The 22,468-nt window shown below is 39.4% G+C and overlaps 1 pseudogene; it reads left to right on the forward strand.

The window, feature by feature from the left end:
• The window catches only part of LOC129681036 (protein SET-like), a 47,069-nt pseudogene that overhangs the window by 19,023 nt on the left and 5,578 nt on the right, over positions 1-22,468 (forward strand).

A 22,468-nucleotide genomic window follows, 5' to 3' on the forward strand; every position in this document is an offset into this window, starting at 1 on the left:
CTACAGAAAATCTTCTGAAACTGCCCTTGACAGTGGTATGTGCTGTTGTTGACCAACATTGGCAGACAAGGTGTAATAGGGTGTGTGGGCCTGTGATCAATGATAAGGACTGGAAGAAAATTCTTAGCAGAGAGCATGATTTACCCAGTCTCTGATGAGCTTGTGCAGTTAGTTATTTACTATCACCAAATTCTGTTCTTGCCTAGCTAAGAATTCTCTCTTTAGGGTGCATTGCATTTTCCTGCTATCTGGGACAAAGTAGGGATGCTGCTGGGGTGGACTCAGAGAGTAAGACGAGAGTTAAGTTCACATATCAAGTCTCAACCATCACAAATGAGCAGAGTACAAAACAAGCTGGGAAACAGTGATCACTGAAGCCTGGCAACGCACAGAGAAGCAGGAGCCTGCAGAGAGGGGAGGAGAGGCCTGAAATGAAAGAGCAAATTTAATAGCATGGAGAGCAAGTTAAGCCACCTTACCGCTGAGGAAACTGACTTCTCTACCCACAGGGGCTTTGTCTGGAATATAGCATGCAACTTGAGATTCCATAGAGAGCCATGGTAAAATAAGCTATGTGCTTCCCATCAAGGCCAAGAAGTAGAATATCTCCATTCCCAGATGCCTCTCCAGTCTGTGACTCAACACCCCTCCTTATTCCCCTTGGAAGTGATTGTGACCCGAAACTCATTTGTAATCTCATTTGGCGTTGTTTTTGTTTTGTTTTGTTTTTATGACCCATGAGCCTCTCTGCTGAGCATTTGCAATAGATTATTCCATCTCTGTTTGCAATCAGCTTCTTTTGTTCAAACTTATGCCTTTGAGACTCTCTATACTGATGGGTGTTCTGCAGCTGATTCCTTTATTCTGTAGTATAGTATTTTACTATATAAATGTTCCATGCTTATCTATGCATCTTGCTGTCGAACATTTGGAGTTGCTGGCATTTTTCTATGGTGAACAACACTGCTGATAGCATTTGACAAATGCTACCTCCTAGGTCATGAGGAACTTCCCAAGAATTAGTAAAATGCCAGGCTTATCAAGTACAGTCATATATAACTCTGCTAGGTAATGCAATCTGTTCTTCAGCTTTCACAATTCCTTCTTACAATCCCTATTCTGTTGAAATCCTTGTTGGTGGTAAACTTTCTGGGGTGTCAGCTTCATAGGATTTCTCTACAGTGTTAAATAGCATTTATTTATTTATTTAGTCCTCTATCAAATTGGATTTCTGATTGATTTAGAGGTATACTTCTGTTGTGGATACTAACTTTTTACTAGCTGAATTAGTCAGGGCTCCCTAAAGTAGCAAAACTTATAGAATGAATATACAATACATCCATGTATGTACATATATGTATATATATATGTATCCTATATACAGTATATATACACAGTATATGTGTATGTATACATGCATATTTATATATAAAACCCTGTATATAGCTATAGGTATATATACATATGTGTGTGTGTGTGTGTGTGTGTGTGTGTGTGTGTGTGTGTGTGTGTAATATAGAGAGGGGGGAGGTTTATTAAAATGACTAAGAGTTTGTGGTCCAGCTAACCCAACAATCATTGGCTGTGAATGGAAAGTCCAAGAATCCAGTAGTTGCTCAGACAAGAAGGCTGGATGTCTCAGCTGGTCTTCAGTATATACTGGAATCCCAAAGAAGTTCCCCGTGGAAGAATAGACTTTCTAGTAGGGCAAGAGCAAGGAAGCAAAGAGCAAAAGCTTCCTTCTTTCATGTCCTTATACAGGCTTCCAGGAGAAGCTGTAGCCTAGATCAAGAAAAATGTATCTTCCTCAGGATCCAGATTAGAAGTGGATCTTCCTCTTCAAATTAAGCAAAACTCCTTTACAGGTGTGTCCTCCACTTTTGGGTTTTAGTTAATTCTATATGTAGTCAAGCTGATAATCAATAACAGCCATCATTCTGGCTAAACTGAATTCTGAAAATAGTTTTCCAATTTAGTGGCTTATCCTGCTTCTCTCATGATGGTGTCTGTTGATGTCTCTAAGTGAAATAATAATGTTTGTTTGGGCAGAAGGACAGATTGCTAGAGGACACCAAAAAGCTTTGCGTGGGTAACTTGAATAATAAGTCATTGTGGTGAAAAGTGTCCCTTTCTAATGGAAAATTAGAAAAAAAAATGATCTGGTCAGATTTTAAACACAAATGAAGGTGGCACCAAATTATACCCAGACATTTTCCCTTAAAAGCTGTGAATGTAACATTTTTCAAATTCACTGTTAGGTGTGCAGAATAGTTTTAGAAAATGAATTCATGTTTACCCCTTGAACCTCAAAAAACATAAAAGAAATTTTCTTTCATAAGTAAATCATTTTGGGTATTTTGTTAGAGTAACAAAATATTCTACAGGGACATCCAACTCTATCTCATGACTTTATTCTGAAAGTTAGTATACCATTAATCTTTTTTGTATTCATCCCACTAACCTCTCCCACACTCTGTGGCACCCCTGACCTTTTATACTGTCATTTGTTCTCCTTTCTCCAGGGAGTCCTCTGTTGCAATTGAGTTCATGCAATATGTAGTCTTTTTAAGACAGACTGTTTTAACCTTAAAATGTGTCTAATTTTCTTCTGTGTCTTTTTGTGGATTGATAATGTTCAATTTTGTATCATTTTTTTTATTTTTCCCATGTTTTAACAATTAATTAAGCTGGTTCATTCTGTTTTGTTTGTTTTTCAATATGAGGATGTTTTCAACTTCGTTGAGTAAATGCCAAGGTGTGAAGTTGCTGAGTTGGGTTGAAAGAATGCTTATACTTGTAAGAAATAGCAAAGTGACTTTCAAAGTGGTCATGCCATCTTCTCTTCCCCAGCACTGAATGATAGCTCATGTAGCCTGGCATCCTCAGCATTTGGTTGGTATTCTCAATGTGGCTTCAGCCGTCCTACTGTCCTGTATTGCTAGTTCACTGTATTATGCTGTGTACCTTTTTCTATGATTCATTATTATTATAAACCAAACTCTTTATCAGAAGGTTGTAAAGTATTTTTAACCTCATACACTTATATGGGAGAGCAACAGGCAAGTAGCAATAAAAATAATTTTGTGAAAAGAAAATCAGATGTGGCCTAATAGAGCAGATGCAGCCCAGAAAGGAGCAATATGGAGCAAGATATGTGAATTATATCAAAACATTAGAAGTGGTCAGATTACCCTATCCTATCCAAATGAAATCTTCAGGCCAACCTTCTTACTTTATAAAGAGGGAATTGTGGGGCTGAACAGACTTTTTGATGAATTCAGTGGTTATGATGATGGTTCTTCCATTATTGATATTTTTGCTTCTGTCTAACATGGTCAAATGATCCTGACATGAGACGATAGATGAAGCAGTCAATGAACATGCTAAATTCCGACCATGAATTGCCTGATGTCTCTGAGTCCATGACAAGACTTCTCCTCAAAATCCTCTGGCAAATCTAGTGGGAGCAGCGGTAAAACAGGCAAAGGCAGGGCTGGCAAAAGGATGTAGTCAGGCCCATAGCTGCCATTACACAAACTTGGCTACACCAGGTGGCATCCACAATTTGATGGAAAACCATGTGAAGTAACCACTGTAAACTCAGTTAACCTAAAAGTTGATCTCGTACAACTGTTGTCTATGATAATTTCCCAGCACATGTTTTGTATTTGGTACAGAAGAAAACCCAGCTTTCATCTTTTGTATGTATGAGGTCAATATTAATGTCACTGAATTAATTAGTGTCCTATAGAAAATGACATTAATAAATTATATGAAGTAGTATATGTTATGTATATTAAAGAAATCTTAATCCAGAAAAAAAGAAAGAAAAGTAAATCTACTCTTAGAGAAAAATATTTACAAAAAGGTTTTATATATTTACATAAATTTTCATATATTATTAATATATTATATATAGCATAATATATTCATTTATATAAAGGTTTGATTAATTTATATAATTAAAGGCCTTCTTTATTTAGTTGAAATATCCCCCAGCTTAGCTCATTTTATCTCATGTAAAACATGCCCCAATATCAAGGTTTGTTGCAAAGCTATAATAAACACAGCTTAAAATGTTGGCGTTGGGACTGACAAGTATAGAGTGGATAATCCAGACACTGGCAGCAAACCCACTGTAGCGCAGAAACAATCCATTTCATAGATCTATCTTGTTGGGATAGTTGGTTAACCAAACAAGAGAAATGTTTGCTTGAGATTTGACATTCTACTCAACAGCAAATTCTAAACATATTTAGGGCTTAATATATGATTGGAAAATCAAGACTCTAAACATAAAGAAAAGATATTAGAGGAATATCTTTGACGTTTAAAAACCTAGCAAGATGGCGCAGTAAATGCAGGACCATTAAACATTATCTATGTATTGGTTAATAGAATGAAATCACGAAACTAAAGGAGAAACCACTGATTGTCATGCATATAACTAACGAGAGATAATGCCTAAATAAATATCTCCTGTAAGTTAATAACTACGTTCACACAATTATCTTGGAAAGTTCTAGACACACAAATTCTGTAATCCAGGTTGTTGTCTCTTCAACTTTAACCCTAGAAAAGTTCATGTTCTACCACTCATAGGAAGATGAGAAAAGAATTGTGGATGTTTTGTCAATGAAACACTTCATAATAGTTTAAAATGACCTAATCCATAAGAGCATGCAGTTGAAGGGGAAACGAGTCTTGCAGAGAGCACACACCCTTAATGAAAATCTTGAAAACTATAAAACAATATTAGATGCTGTGCACAAATACATCTATCACAAAAACAAGACACTGTAAATACCAAGAGTAAACATTTTCAGTGTGGTGCCTTTCTCTGGAGATATGTGTATATTATTTCTTAAGTTTATCTGTCTGGATATGGATCTTTATCAAACTCTTAAATCTTATTTGATACCTCTCATGTTTCTTATTTATGGTGAAAAATCTATTTTTACAGGTGTCTATAACAGAGTGCTGTGAAAAAGACAAGCTATTATTGAAGGCCAGGGCAAGGCTCCTCCACCCTCCTGTACACCGAGGGCAGAGCACCCTGCTTCCCACTGCAGTCTTTTATCCTTGCCTAAAGCCTTGCTTCCCCTTGCCATCTTTGTCTTGATGCAATGCCCGTCTTTGTGTATCATGTCCTCTGAACCTTCCTCAGCCACACCCACCCCAGAGTGGATGCTAGTTCAGCCAGGTACCAACCAAAGATACTGCAAACAGCCTGCACTGGCTATTTACTCTATTTACTCCCTGGCTTCATAGAATCTTTTGAGAACCATTTTTCAGGCATTTCGGAAACAACCAATGGCATGGTATTAATAAAACATCTCTCCCTCAGCATGAGCACTTACTGACTGTTCTCATCAACTGAGTCCCTGATGATGTCTGCTGAGTGACTGGCCTTGAATAGCACTCATTCCTGTGTAGCTGTAGCCTTCCCATTTGATGTTCTGCCTAAATATCGACAAGTCTGCTTTAACAGTGAAGCACAAAATGCTCCACGTTTTTATTGCCACCCTCAGAGCTATTATCTTGTGTTCTCTGTGCACAATGCCCAGAGCTGAACTAGCCTTGGTGAAACGATGAAATAATGCATCATCTTAGGAAGTGTCTGCTGCATTACACTCCCCCGTTAACTGCTAAAGGATGTTTTCGTGCTTTGAGAAGGTCAAATTCTCTGAAAAGGGGCAAGAACGTTTTATAGGGAAATTTTTAGTTCCAGTCATTCAGAGTCATGTCGCCACCCTTTGCGTGCAGACAGAAAGGGAAATTAACCTTAAAAAAACAAAAAATGCAACATACTTTTCAAAAATATATATCAAGGGGCCAGAGAGACAGCTAAGAGAACTTGCTGCTCTTGCAGATGACACAAATTTGGGTCCCAGTACCCACATGGTGGCTCAAAACTTTCTGTAACTCCAGATTTAGTTGATCTAGTGCCTTCTTCTGGCCTCTGCCAGCCACGTGGTTCAGTTAGAGTATGTGCAGGCAAAGCACTCATACACATGAAAGAAAGAAAGAAAGAAAGAAAGAAAGAAAGAAAGAAAGAAAGAAAGAAAGAAAGAAAGAAAGAAAGATTTTTTTAAATGTAGTTTGAAAACAAAAAAGAACCTAATCAAAGACCTGATTGCTGGGGTAATTAACAAGTCACATTCTGATGGGCCCAGCCCTCTTACTCTGACTCACAGACTCACATCTCTTTTCTGTCCCCTTTCCCCTTTGCAGTAAACTCCACCTCCCATGTCTCTGATCCCATTCTGACTCGTCCTAGAATGCACTGCGGTGGTTGGTCCTACTGGACATGATGTCACCTGAGAGCAAGAACCTGAGTTACAGATGGTTGTGAGCCGCCACATGGGTGATAGGGCTGGAACCAGGGTCCTCTGAAAGGGCAATGTTGCTTTTCATTACCCGAAAATGAACTTTTGATGTTGAAATTTCAAATGCTCTAAGAGGAAGGAAGAAAAAGGGTTAGGGATAGTTGAGGGCTTCCTCAATTCACACCCCTAAATGAAGAGCCTACCTTCCTGCTTAAGCTGCTTAAGTGGCTTAGCCTTGCAGACCGATGTCTTTCTATCCATGTTTTGTGGCTGCCACCCAAGGAGACTTGGAGTGTGCCCTGGTCCTGTGAGGCAGAATGAAACAAGCATATGCAGCTAGCCCATTCCTCTGCCTTTCCCTCAGAATGGACCTCCCTAAGGGGCCTCTGAGAAAGGCAGCTTTTGTAGGCACTTCAGCGTTTTGGAGCCTGACTCCTTACCTTAGACTACACTGAACCTCATTTCCCACCCATCTCTGCAGTTAACTCGCTTGCCCCAGAGAGCCACATAATATGAGTAACAAACATTCAGTGCTTCCTGCATCTGAGCTGTATCGTCAATCTTGGCTCCCAAATTAAATGCTGGGTGGAAGCCCAGCTCCTGAGTGGCAACAATGAGCAGAGCAGGCACATTCTTCTGAGGCTCTATGCAGCAGGTTCCTTTGGCAGAGACAGGCAAAAAAGGTCTCCATGGCCGGTGGACACCCAAAATATTCGAGTAAGGCTTAGGAAAGTGCTGCCTGTTCAGTTTGTCCCTCTTCTTTGCCAGGCACGCCTAACTTTTTTGTTGTTCCAGATTCTGAAGACCATCACTAAAGTCTGAAGCAGGGAGAACGTGTGTGCCTCTCTGTTTCCCCACAAAGCAGATGAAATTCAGGTGACAATTCATGTAGAGCCAAGTGTGCCACCCACAGCCATCACTCTATCACGGCAGAAAATTCATGATGCCTTCAGCCTGAGGTACTGTTCCCAAAAATGTTGACCAAATTATTCCGAAAAAATGGAATGATATAAATTATAGAAAACACTGCTTGCCTGCCGGGTTTCCACTATTGGCAAGTTTGATGATCTGTACACAACACCGTCTAAAATCTCATTTACGAGATTAAAGTTGAATTTTCTAACTGAGAAAGAACTGTTTACTAATTTGGTGAATTTGTGGAATAAAAATGTCAGATGTTTTTTTATAGGTATATATTATATACATAAACAAATGATAGTGTGTGTGTGTGTGTGTGTGTGTGTGTGTGTGTGTGTGTGTGTGTTTTAAGAAGACATTCAGTGAAAAAGCAGATTGAGAAAGGGATCTGGGAGAGTCAGAAGTAGGAAGAAGTCTTGGACAGTATCTGAATATATTGTATTCATGTATAAAATTATGAGAACTTTTTGAAAAAAATTAAAAATACCCTTGTCCCACATAGGTAAGAGAAAAAATGTTTTTATTTTTGGTTTGGGTTTGTTTGGGGTTTTTTTGTTTTTTGTTTTTGTTTTGTTTTTTTGTTTTTTTTTTTTTTGTTTGTTTTTTTCATTTTGAAAGACAATGTCTCATGCAGCCCAGGCTGATCTCCAACTCACTATGTCATCTAGAAGGACTTTGAACTTCTGACCTTTCTTCCTCCACTGCACAAGTACCAGGGTTACGACTGTGTGTTAAAATACTGGTTTGGGGAGGGGGGTGGCGGAAGAACTTTTGAAAATGTGTTTTATTTTCCCTCTGAAATGTCTTAGGAACAGTATATAGGAGCACACTGAGAACCACAAAGTGCCACTTTTAGTATCTTTCCATCATGTTTTCTCATTCTTACTTCCTCTGAATCTTTAGAAGCTAAGAGAGGGAACTTCAGGGAATCGTTCTTGGCTGTGCTCTGTAATTTCATAAGCCGTTCTGTATCTGTATCATTTCCTTCTAGTGACTAAGTGGATGTCTTTAATGTCTCTTTCCAGTTAAAAGCTCAGGAGACAGATTAGAACTCCACCATGGGTCGCCATGAACCACTGACTACAGAGAAGCCTCTGACTTCTGGGTAGAGATGTTTGTGAGAACACACACAGAAATATTTGAGCCTAGAAAAATTAAATTCAATTAAATAGCTTAATAACCAATAGCTGCTGTGCCTCTTTCACTTCAGCACATTACACAGTGACAATAGATGTTGGAGGAGGAGGAGGTGAAGGAAGAAGAGGAAGAGGGAGAGAGAGAAAATATTTAGAACTCTTATGGTATTTTTCACACTCAAAATTTATTTTTAAATGTACAGATGAAACTAAGCAGAAAAGCTACAGTTTAATTCAGATTTCAAGAGCTATCCAGCATCTCTCCCTCACAACGTAAGTGGGCACATAGCTCAGTGAGGATACTTGCCGGGAATGTGCAAAGCCCTGTGTTCAATCTAGTACAAAATAACAAGAGCAACAAAATTCAACATTTATTCTTGATATACGGAGACAGAGATAACCTAATTACCCTAACTCAGTATGCATTGTATGATCTAAGTTCTTTTTTTTATTTATTTTTTAAATTTTTTTAATTATTATCATTTATTACAATTTATTCAATTCATATCCTGGCTGTGCTCCCCTCCCTTGTCTTCTCCCAATCCCACCCTCCCTCCCTTTTCTTCCCTAGTCCGCTGATAGGAGAGTTCTTCCTCCCCTTCTATTTGACCCTATCAGATCTCATCAGGACTGGCTGCATTGTTTTCCTCTGTGGCCTGGCAAGGCTGCACATACATACCCCCAGGGGGAGGTGATCAGAGAGCTAGCCACTGAGTTCATGTCAGAGAAAGCCCCTGTTCCCATTACTAGGGAACCCACTTGGACACTGAGCTGCCATGGGCTACTCTGTACAGGGGTTCTAGGTTATCTCTGTGCATGGTCCTTGGTTGGAGTATCCGTCTCAGAAAAGACCCCTGTGTCCGGATTTTTTGGTTCTGTTGCTCTCCTGTGGAGCTCTTGTCCCCTCCAGGTCTTCCTATCTCCCCTAAGACTCTACCCAGCAGGGTATCAAAGCACATGCTGAGACTCATAGCCAAACTTTGGGCAGAGTGCAGGGAATCCTATGATCTAAGTTTTTAGAGAAAAAAAGTTAGTTAGGAAGGACTGGATATCCTTTGCACGCACCTCGACCAATGCCTGGAAACAAGTTTTCTCTATATACCTTTGACTTTACCAGACTGTGCTCATAGTTTTGACTTTACTAGATTGTGTTCTCTAAAATAATTGTACCAATTTAAATATCCCCAATACATGTAAAATCCACATCTTCCCAGCATGGTGTCTTTTTCTTCTTCTTACAGTGAAGTTGGTGTAGCAACTGTAAGTTTAATCTGCATTTTGCTCTGTGAGGCATCTCTTACTGTTATACTGGCCACTTAGGTTTACTCCTCTGCTCGTCTGTAAATTGCCCCATAACTATTTCTGATTGATTCCTATTGATTTGTATAGGTTTCTTTAGCATCCCAAATACCAGGCCTCTGGATGTTATACACACTGAAATACATTTCACAAATTGCCTTCCCTGCTCTTTAAAGATGTTTTCAGTGTAGTTTATATTTTAATGTAATTAAATGCATTTATCTTTGCTTTCATGATCACAGAAGCATCGTTTACAATAATAAACACCCTAATAGCATATTGCTAGAAAAATGGAAAAATGAATCAGTTTGGATATATTCAAACAATAGAAGGCTTTGCCACAGCAAATATATTAGATCACACAAAGCGCTACAGATAAATCATATCAACAGAAGCCTGAGTGGGAAGCACAAGTAGAAGATACATACATGCATACATTCACACACACACATACATGTATGAAACATTTCAAGTGCATTATCATAAAATAGTAAAAGGTATGGGAGAAAGAAACTAAATTTCAAAGTCAGATTTTCTACATAGTTCACTTTTTGTTCATTTCATTGTTTATTCAGTTTATGCAGTACTGTGCAACATACGGGCATAACACACACAGTGACACACAGACACATAGACACACACACACACACACATCGCACACTGAGAGTATTCCCCTCTACTGTGGCAGAAGATGGCGGTGCTGAAACACTGACAGTGGAGCCCTTCACGTGAGTTTCATGAGCCTACACAAGAGTTTCAAAGAAGAACAAGGATCTCAGTGAAACTAAGCCAGGAGCCATTTCTGTCATATCATGGACAAGAATTTCTTCCTGTGTCTTGAGAACCCAGATAATGTTGAGTTTAAAATGATAGACTAACGCATTTTCCAGTTGAAATTTCAAGACAGGAGAGCATTAAGATTGGTGCTGAGAAGGCAGCTCTAATTATTAAAAAGATCAGCATCCCTAAAGGGAAAACGTTTGTGCTGTACTTAGACAATAGAAGCAAAATCACACACTTCCAGAGGCTCTACCTAATGATGATACAAATTTAAAGGGAGAAAGTCTAAACTGAAGAAATTCCAAGCTCCTGAAAAGTTACAGCTTAGGGTATGTTGTCTGGGGTCAGCATACAGAAGCCCAGATACCTGTGGGCAGGCAGGGCCAGTCTGCATCTTGAACTGGCAGAACATGGCAACATGATCCCTGCGGGTTTGCAAACATGAAAGAAGAAGGAATAACGGGGTCATGGAGTGTTGGCTCCATGATATCAGAGAACATCGAAGCCAGAAATGTTTTAACGTCCTTGCAAGGAGGCCCTGAGAAGCCAGTTGTGTGAAGCTGTGAAGGTAAAGAGGAGGTTACTATGGAGAACCCAGGACCATCAGACATGTATTAGGGAAAGCTACAGTCATGGATGGAGCCAGCCCAGGAAAGACGATATGTGCTGAGGGCAGCAGATCTGGGGGACCAAACAGGAGCTGCAGGACTTACTATGGCTGTCTTGCTATGCCTGGGACCTTCCCTTTTGGAATAGAATGTTTACTCTGTGCCATTGTATTTTGAAAGTACACAACTTACTTTTTTACATTTAGAGGAGCTCACAGTTAATAAACTTTGGACTTTGACAGTGTTGGAATTTTAAAGACTGGAGATTTTTAAAGTTGGGCTGAATGTACTTTATAACATGGACATGAAATTATACAAACAAGAGATGGAAGTTTTTTTTTACCATAAAAGTGGTCGTTTTGGATATATGCCTAGGAGTGGTATAGCTTGAGGTAGCACTATTTCTAATTGTCTGAGAAAACACCAGATTGATTTCCAAAGTGGTTATATAAGTTTACATTCCCACCAGCAATGGAGGAGGGTTCCCCTTTCTCCACAGCCTCTCCAGCATGTATTGTTACTTGAGTTTTTGATATTTGCCATTCTGATAGTTGTAAGATGAAATCTCAGGGTCATTTTGATTTGTATTTCCCTGATGACTAAGGACATAGAGCATTTCTTTAAGTGTTTCTCTGCCATTTGATATTCCTCTATTAAGAATTCCAGGCCACAGAAGATGACAATGCAGCCACTCCTGATGAGATCTGAAGACTAAGATCAGAAGGAAGGAGAGGAGGACCTCCCCTATCAGTGGACTTGGGGAGGGGGATGTGTGAAGAAGGGAGCGGGAGGGGGGGTCGGGAAGGGAGGAGGGAGGGGCTTATGGGGGATACAAAGTGAATAAAGTCTAATTAATTAAAAAGAAGAAATATTATGAATAAACAAATATATCTTGTTAGCCAGGGTTAAACCATGTGAAATAAAATCAGCTCTAAAACTGAAAAAAAAAAAATTCTGTTTAGCGCTGTACCACAATTTTTAATTGGATTACTTGCTTTGTTGCTTTTTTAATTTCTTGAGTTCTTTATATATTATGGATATTAGCCCTCTGTCAGATATAGGGTTGGTGAAGATACTTTCCCAGTCTGTAGGCTATCATTTTGTTCTGACGACAGTGTCTTTTGCTTTACAGCAGCTTTTCAGGTTCATGAAGTCCCATTTATTGATTGTTGCTCTTAGAGCCTGTGTGTGCTGTTAATATTCTGTTCAGAAAGTTGTCTCCTGTGCTAATGAGTTCAACTCTCTTCCCCACTTTTTCTTCTAACACAACAAAGACATTTGCTCAACCATATAAGTAGCAGCTTTACTCGTAATAGCCAGAATCTGGAAACAACCCAGATGTTCCTCAACTGAAGAATGGATACAGAAATTGTGGTATATTTACACAATGGACTACTGCTCAGCAATTAAAAACAAGGACATCATGAAAATTGCAGGCAAATGGTGGGAACTAGAAAAGATCATCCTGAGTAGGTATCTCCAAAGCAGAAAAACACCCATAGTATATACTCACTTATAAGTGGATATTAGACCTATAATATATGATAAACTTACTAAAATCTGTACACCTAAAGAACTAAGCAGGAAGGAAGACCCTGGGTAAGATGATCAATCCTCACTGAGAAAGACAAACAGGATGGACATTGGAAGAGGAACAAAACAGGCAACAGGACAGGAGCCTACCACAGAGGGCCTCTGAAAGACTCTACCCAGCAGGGAATTGAAGCAGATGCTGAGACTCACAGCCAATCTTTGTAAGAAGGGGGAGAATGAAAGACCTGGAGGGGACAGGAGGTCCACAAGGAGAACAACAGAACAAAAAATCTAGACTCAGGGGTCTTTTCTAAGACTGATACTCCAACCAAGGACCATACATGGAGATAACCTAGAACCCTTGCACAGATGTAGCCCATGGCAGTTCAGTCTCCAAGTGGTTACCCCGTAAGGTAACTAGGGACTGTCTGACGTGTACTCATGGGCTGGCTCTTTGATCACCTCCCCCCAAGAGAGGAGCAGCCTTACCAGGCCACAGAGGAAGACAATGCAGCCAGTCCTGATGAAACCTAATAGGCTAGGGTCAGAGAGAAGGGGAGGAGGACCTCCCCTATCAGTGAACGAGGGAGGGGCATGGGAGGAGAAGAGGGAGCTTGAGAGTGGAAGGAGACAAGGGAGGGGCTAAAGCTGGGATATAAAGTGAATAAATTGTAATTAATAAAAAAATAAATTTTTAAAAAGTGGTAGTTTTAAGTCTCAACTTAAGAAGGAGTGGAGACATGGGGGGTAGTGTTCATTGTCAACAGAAGATGGTCCTCTGGGGATGCCTGTGGGAATTATTTTGATTGTGTTAACTGAAGTAAGTCCTGCCTACCACAGGTGACACCATTCCCTGGTCAAGAGGCTGTATGAACTAAACCAACTGAGAAGCATTTATTTATTATTCTCTGCTCCTTGACTTCTGTAAACAGTCACTTCACATGATTAACTGCTTATATTGCTGTACCAAAGTTGTTTAATTTTATGATAGTGGTTCTCCAACCTGTGGGTCACTACCCCTTTGGAGATTGAATGACCCTTTCACCGGGGATTCCCAAAACCATCAGAAAACACCGATTACACACATTACAATTCATAATATAGAAAGAACTCAATAAATTAAACAACAACACACCAAATAACCCAACTAAAAATGGGGTACTAAGCTAACAGCATTTTGATCTGAGGAATCTTTAATGGCTGAGAAGCACTGAAACAAATGCTCAGCATCGTTAGTCATCAGGGAAATGCAAATCAAAACGACTCTGAGATTCCTCCTTACAACCCTCAGAATGGCTAAGATCAAAACCTCAAGCGACAGCACATTCTGGCGAAAATGTGGAGCAAGAGAAACACTCCTCCCTTGTACAACCTGCACAACCCCTTTGGAAATCAATCTGGTGATTTCAAAGAAAATTGGGAATAGTGCTACCTCAAGTCCCAGCTATACCACTCCTGGGCATATAACCAAAAGATGCTCTACTACATCGCAAGGACACTTGTTCAGCTATGCTCATAGCAGCTTTATTCGTAAAAGCCAGAAAGTAGAAATAACCTAGATATCCCTCAACTGAACAATGGACATTCAAATGGTTTATTAGAATGGCATGAATATTTTACATGAATATATTTGAACTTAAAAATACCTAATCCTTAGACTTCCAAATACAACTAAGCTGGACATTGTGGAAATTTTGGCAGAATTAGCTTCATCATTGTAAATAGTTTTGCTGTGTTTGAGTTAAAACCTTTCTTTTTTGTTTAGACAAAAAGGAAGAAATAATGCAGGATATTTAATCATATTATGAACCCCAAGACTATGTTGTTTACTGGAAAACACTTTTTTTTTTTTTTTTAGTGTGGTGTGGCTCAGTCCTAGCCCACACCTTTAATTCAAGACAGGATTTAAAAGTCGGCTGTAGCTCGAGGCAGAGCAAGTAACCAGTTAATAGGGAGTGTACATAGAGAAAAATCATAGAAAGTAAGAGGAAGTCCGAGGACAGATAGAGAGAGACACAGGAAGTAGAAGGGAGGGTGATTGAGTTTGAGGGTTTGTTTTTGTTTTTGTTTTTTTGTTTTTTTTTTTTGTTTGTTTTTTTTGAGATGGTGTAGGAAAGGAGCATTTCTGTTGGGGGTGGGGAGCATCAGCTAAAGAGGAAGGTCAGCCTTATGCTTTTTCTTCACTTCTGAGCTAATAGGCTAATTCCCAGCATCTGGCTCCCAAGTCTACATTGGTAAAATTGAATGCTTGGGATTTTGTTTAAAAAAAAAAAAAGAAAAAGAAAAAGAAAAAGAAAAACCAGAGATAAATGCTTAATACAGTCATCAGTGATGACTGGCTCATTTGTTGGAACTGTTAAAATCAAGTTTGCAGTTCCACTTTGTAAGGACACTGATGCTGCACTTCTTTTCTTCCTTGAGATCTGTCACTTAAGGTAGTCACACCATACCTATTCATTCCAAAAGGTACCAGAGATGAGAGTTTAAGCCTCTGCACAAAGTCAACCATCTGGAATTTATAAAACCTATCCAACACTAGTCTGTAAATGGTCTTAGGCAATAAAAAATAAATCATTTCCTTGGAACATAAAATTTTGATCCCACAGGAAATTAAGATAAGAACTCATGATTTAAAGTAAACATCCTGGTTACAGGACAGTTATTTCCCAGGTGTGTGTCACTAATTCTCACTTCTGTGTTATTATCAAAGTCTCTTCTTGGCAGTCTTGTTATCGACCAGTCATGAGAAAGGCATCCAAGTCACTGCTGGTTCAACTTCTGAAGAATTCCAAAACAGGAGGAGAAAGAGCTACACTGAGAGCATAAAGAGCCTCATTATACCAAACTCTAAACAAATAGCAGCAGTAGGGAATAGGAAATCTGTTTCCATATTCTATACATTGAAATAATTAGCTCATTGAATACAGCGGTAGCTCTGGTGTCTATTTCTGTCTCTAATGAGCCATTAGTCTCTTCTGAGTCATGTGAAAGAAACTTGGGAGTTGGTATTCACAGAAGGAATTCCTAAGAGGATATCTATTTTCCATGAGTAGAACTGAGGTCATTGCCTTCATTGCTGCTGTGTTTGTTACCTTACAGATAAATGGGCACCGATAGTGTAAACAGCTACTATTACACTGTGACTTTTGTTGTCCAATGTAAGATTAGCCAAGTTTTGATTATTTGCTTCTCTAATAAGCCAAGTGGAGCAAAGACTTAGATGCTTCCTAAGAAGGAAGTAAAAAATTCTGTCTATGGCTTGTTGAAAAGAGATGCACAAAATTACAGAGACTAGCCCTTAAACACTGATCTATCTCTCCAGCCTTCTCCTTGGACCCTTTTAAATACACTGAACACATGGTCTCAGCATCCAGAATAACATTGTAGATTATTCTTCTCACCAGCTCATTCCATCTTGATAACTGAATGTTGATGTGTTTTGTAGTATTATGGACTCTGTCTTCATGATATTAATGAAGATAAATCATGGGTTCACAGCCATTTTGGTGGCTCTGCCCATATAACCCAATCAGAAGGTTTTTCAGAACTTCCACAATAATGATAAGCTAAATGACAACATTAACACTGAAGAAAGCTGTGGCCTGTTGTACAAATGTCCAAAAAAGTCTGAGAGAGTTGGCCCATCCAAACCCTGCTGCTTTTACTAATCTTTGGTATTTTAACTATTCGTGCTATCATTATGCCAAGTTACCATAAACTGTGATTATCTTTTTTTTTTTTTTTTAAAAAAAAAAAAAGCACTGTTGTGCTTACTTGGACTTATGGAGCTGAGTATGCAGTACTCAAGAATATCAAACTGTTAGGCAATGTTGGGATCTCAAAGTCCCTAGGAAAAGGAAACATTTGCTATATTTGCAAGTACCTCAGTGTAGCCAGAATATAAGAGAACAAAGGTCATTTAAGTATTTGAGGAAGAGAATGAGCATATGGTTCTAACAAGCAGATCCGTACAATGTTGAAGATGAGAAGCAGAGATAAATTCATTTCCAGGGTGTGTGTGTGTGTGTGTGTGTGTGTGTGTGTGTGTGTGTGTGTTGGCATGAGTTGATGTGCACCTGAAAAGAATGTTGGATCTTTTGGAACTGGGGTTATAGGCGGTTGTGAACTGCCTGGTGTAGGTGTTGGAAACCAAACCTGGGTTGTATTAATCTCTCCAGCCACATGGCTTAGTTCCTAAGACTCACTCAGACTCTTTGCATCCATCTTGAAGCCCAAAATAGAAGCTGAAGAACATCCAGGCCAGTAACAAGCAGAAGATTCTTGTCTGATTCAATGAAATGGACAGCCAGCTAGATAAGAATCAAACAGACACACAAACATACACAGAGGAAGACAGACAGAGTACCCTACAGGTGTCTTGAAGTTGGAGGTCCACATCTTTATGGTTCCAGTTTGTTTAAAACACCCTTGGTTTAAGTCTGTCAGCCTGAGAAATAGTAATGACTCTCCTTCCATTTCAATACTCCAAGTTTAAAGCCTAAACTACATGGTCACGCTGCTCATCCTGACCTGCAATAGGACGTGTTGGTTAAAGCAGAACAGAGAATGCATTCTGCATAACAAACTTTGCAGGACTGAAGTTTTCAGTGAAAGAATCTAACAGGAGGTTTTTGGTTTTTTTTTTTTTCTTTAATCTGAACTTCGGTACAAATATGTTAGTGGCATTCTGAATAGCTGGATGTGGAAACACACACACACACAAAAAAGGTGAATATGTTGAGCTTGATAGTTCTAAAAGCATGTAGAAAATGCAATTTATGCCATGAAAAAATAATGCTTTTTTAAAAAGGTGAGAAATGAAATAGAAATATTTCATGACAAACTTCCTAAGGGAAAGAAAATAGCTAAATGAAAAACAGCATAATGCTAATAGCAGCTGTCCTTGCAGATCAGGATTAGCAGTATTTGCGCTTTTTTTTTCTTTGCATGCTGAGTAGTCCCCATTTGTCCTTCTTAAGTGAGCACACATTGCTTTTATAATAGTAAAAAAGTGTTTGAAAATGATCAGATTGACTCACTAGGAAGCAAAACATGTTGCTAAATACAAGACGTACTTACGGTGATTCATAAAAGCTGAAAATATAAGGAGAAGCAAAGTTATACCAAAAGAAAAAAAAAGTAAGCAAAATTGAAGACCTGGGCCTCCAGCAGCACAGGTACAGGCCACAATAGCACAACGATGGATGAGTTCTAATGCTAATGCTACAGGTTACAAAAAGCCGTAAGACACCCTGTCTTCCTAAATAACAGAGCAACCTTCAAAGCTCAGCAGCTTCAAGAGAAGCAAAAACACCTAGACAGCAACACATTGTTTCCCAGGTACACAGGTCATGTTAATAAAAACAGAGCATATGTAACTCACAAAGAAAACTAAGTCTCAACAAAGTGGAGATAAACAAATATATCCCAAATCACAAGCCGGTAAGACATATGCTCACGCTAGAAATGTGAATCCCCTCCACTTGGAAATGTTACCTTGCGATGTTATACAATTCTTTAATCAGAGTAGAAATGCACACTTGACATTTCAGAACTTTTAAGAAATATTAGTAAATAGTCTACAGATCAGATTCTGTTGGACAATTAAGGCAGTGATTACAATAAAATTGATTACATTAATTTAAATAAAATAAATTAATTAAAATTATCTAATTTAAATATCCTGCCTGAAAGACACACATGATACATTCTCACTTATAAATGGATATTAGCCATATAATATAAAATAAACATGCTAAAATCTATAGTTCTAAAGAAGCTAAACAACAAGGAAGACCCTAGGGAAGATGCTTAATCCTCATTCAGAAGGGCAAATGCAATAGATGTTGGAATCAGGAGAAGACAGGGAACAGGATAGGAGCCTACCACAGAGGGCCTCTGAAAGACTCTGCCCAGCAGTGTATCAAAGCATATGCTGAGACTCCTAGCAAAACTTTGGGCAGAAAGCAGGAAATCTTACAGAAGAAGAGGGAGATAGAAAGATCTGGAGGGGACAGGAGTTCCACAAGAAGAGCAACAGAACCAACAAATCTGGGCCCATGGGGGCCTGCAGATATGGATGCACCATTCAAGGACCATAAATGAAAAGGACCTCGACCCCCTGCTTGGATGTAGGCTGTAGGCAGCACAGTTTTCATGTAGTTTTCCTAGTAAGGGGAACAAGGGCTGTCTCTGACATGGACTCTGTTACCTGCTCTTTGATCACTTCTCCCTAGTGGGGAAGCCATTGCCAGCCTATACGAAGAAGAAGACTCAAGCAGTCCTAATGAGACTAGATAGGCTGGGAGCAGATGGTAGGGGAGAGGGACTCCCCTTTCTGAGAAATAGTGGGGGTGGCAAGTAGAGGGAAAGAGAAAGGGAGGGTGGGACCAGGAGGAGACCAGGGAGTGGGCTATAATCAGGATGTAAAGTAAACAAATTATTAAAAAATAAATTTAAATTTAAAAAACTAGAAAACAAAACAACAACAACAACAAAAAAAAAACCCAACCACCTCAAGGAGCATCAGGAATAAATTAGTGAGAATAATTTACTAGTTCTTGTGAGTTTTTTCTGGCTGACATCATGGGGACTTTGGCCTCTGGCTTCCACCACTTCCCTCATGCAATGGCTATAAAAATCAATCTATGCTCCTGCCTTAGCCCAAGAAATCCAAATCTGCTTCTGCTATGAAACTGGAGGACACATCAAGATCTCCCTGCCTGCTGAAGGGAGAACAGCAGGAAACAATTGAACATATATTGATGAAGTACAGAATGAAATAGATTTAATGAACAAGCCAGTAGGGAATTTTTGAAAGTAGCGTAAGATTCTAATCTGTCAACCATTCTTTTTTTTTTTTTTTTTTTTTTTTAAAGAGGTCGGTCCCATTGGTCTTTCTGAGTGAGGATTGATCATCTTACTCAGGGTGCTCCTTCTTGCTTAGCTTCTTTAGGTGTACAGATTTTAGCACGTCTATCCTATATTATCTGTCTAATATCCACTTATAAGTGAGTATATACCGTGTGTGTCTTTCTGCTTCTGGGATACCTCACTCAGGATGATCTTTTCTAGTTCCACCCATTTGCCTGCAAATTTCATGATTTCATTGTTATTAATTGCTGAGTAGTATTCCATTGTGTAAACGCACCACAATTTCTGTATACATTCTTCAACGGAGGGACATCTGGGTTGTTTCCAGGTTCTAGCTATTATGAATAAAGCTGCCACGGACATGGTTGAGCAAATACCCTTGTGAAATTGAGCATATTTTGGATATATGCCTAGGAGTGGTATAGCTGGATCTTGAGGAAGCGCTATTCGTGATTGTCTGAGAAAGCGCCAGACTGATTTCATAAGTGGTTGTACAAGTTTACATTCCCACCAGCAATGGAGTACAGTTCCCTTTCTCCACATCCTCTCCAGCATGCATTTTCACTTGAGTTTTTGATCTTAGCCATTCTGATGAGTGTAAGGTGAAATCTCAGCATCATTTTGATTTGCATTTCTCTGATGACTAAGAAGGAGAAAACAGGAAACTGGACAGGAGCCTAACACAGAGGGACTCTGAAAGACTCCACCCAGCAGTGTATCAAAGCAGATGCTGAGACTCATAATCAAGCTTTGGGCAGAGTGTGGGGAATCTTATAAAAGAAGGGAGAGAAGAAAGACCTGGAGAGGACAGGAGCTCCACAAGGAGAGAAACAGAACCAAAATATCTGGGCACAGGGGTCTTTTCTGAGACTGATACTCCAGCTAAGGACCATTCATGGATATAATTTAGATAACCTAGAACCCCCGCTCAGATGTAGCCCATGGCAGCTCAGTATCCAAGTGTGTATCCTAGAAGAGGAACAGGGACTGTCTCTGACATGAATTCAGTGACTGGCTCTTTGATCACCTCCCATTGAGGGGGGAACAGCGTTACCAGGCCACAGAGGAAGACACTACAGCCAGTCCTGATGAGACCTGATAAGCTAGGGTTAGAGGGAAGGGGAAGAGGACCTCCCTTATCAGTGGACTTGGAGAAGGGCATGGGAGGAGATGAGGGAGGAAGGATGGGATTGGGAGGGAATGTGGGAGGGGCTACAGTTGGGATACAAAATGAATAAACTGTAATTAATATAAAAAATAAAAATAATTAAAAAAAGAAAAATTTACAGAGAAAAATTTCATCAGCATTACATAAATAGGTAAAGGTAATTATTAGATTCATAACTGGAAGGTATTTTGATTTTCTTTCTGAAACTCATAGAATTCCACTGTATATAAAATATATTAATGTTATAAGAAAATGCATTTGTGTTCCTGAATTTTCTCATTTCTGTAGCCATGTACCTGTCATAAAAAAATGTAGAGAGAAAAAAAGAGGTCAGAATTGCTGGCCAAAATCACAGATTCTAGGATAACATTTGTCTACCACCCACAAGTGTCCGCACAGTTGGGGAGGAGGAAGAGGAGGCACTGCAGTATTTGACCAGAGTTGAAGTGACAGAATTTGAAGACATTAAATCAGGTTACAGAAAGAATCTTTATTTTGATGAAAAATCTTTACCTGATAAAAAAAGTACTCCCCCAAAGAATTTCATCTGAATGAGAGTAAGGTCCCATCTTCAAAGTCCACTGAAATCAAAGGGAAATCTGGAAAGCCCTTGACAGAATGTTCAAGGCAAGTGCAGAATAAGGCCAGCAGGAAGCGGCAGCAGGAAGAGCCGAAGGGCTTCTTTACCTGGCCCACTGACCATTCTGATGATATTTTACCAAATCCCTTCCAGTGCTGTTTGGTCCCTGATATGGATGATGAATGAAAGGTGGAAGATGATGATGAAGAAGGATTGAAAGATATTTATAAAGAAGGGAATGCAGATGAAGGTGAAGATGATGATAAAAAGGAAGAAGAGGAAGATGAAGATGAGGATGACCAGCACCAAAGACTGATGTATTGTAACCTTCTATTTTACTTTCTTTTTATTTTTTAATTTTTTCCAGTCTCTGGGAGCTAGTTGCAGCCACTCCCCTACCCCTTGTCCCTTCTTGAGGCCAGTCATTCTGTTTTTGAGGTCTCTTTTCACCACCATGGTTCTCAATTTCTTTTGGGGGAAATACAATGTGAAAAGAATCTCCCCTCTTCTTTTCTAAATTCATTTTTATTCCTCTTCTTATTGTCTCAAAAACTGTGGATTCAATACCACCACCATGCTCTGTGGGAAGAAAGAGAAGCCATCCAGTTCCCTCCATGCTCTGCTGGTGTCTGGAGGGTGCTAGGCTCCAGTGTAGAATTTGACATTTCTTTTAAATGGACCTTTAGTTACCTGAAAATTATGATGGCACCTGCTCCCATGGTGTCACAGGCCTGTTATTCTATGGGACAGCTGCTGGCATGTCTTCAGTGGCAGAGAGAATTGGCCAACCAGTTGGGCTATCAAAGCAAGCAGGAGGTGAGGTGGTGGGGAGTACTGTATCTCGGCTACGTAGCAGGAAGTCTCAGATGTGACTCTGGGAATCTGGGTGGATGAAGACTTCTGTCTGCTCAATACCACTGTGAAGAGAGTAATGTTTTGGGAAGCTACCCAATGCATAAGCTTTTCAATGCTGTGTCTTAGTTAGGGTTTCTATTGCTGCAATGAAAACACCCTGACTAAAAAGCAAGTTAGGGAGGAAAGGGTTTATTTGGCTTTCACTTCCATATTGCTGTTCATCACCAAAGGAAGTCAGAATAGAAACTTGAATAGGGCAGGAACCTGGAGGCAGGAGCTGATGCAGAAGCCATGGAGGAGTGCTGCTTACTGGCTCAGCCTGCTTTCTTTTTTTTTTTTTTTTTTTTTTTTTTTTTTTTTTTTTTTTTTTTTTTTCTGTTATGAAAACT

Source organism: Psammomys obesus, unplaced genomic scaffold (genome assembly GCF_907164565.1).
Source record: "Psammomys obesus unplaced genomic scaffold, mPsaObe1.curated_primary_1811, whole genome shotgun sequence".
Classification (NCBI taxonomy): domain Eukaryota; kingdom Metazoa; phylum Chordata; class Mammalia; order Rodentia; family Muridae; genus Psammomys; species Psammomys obesus.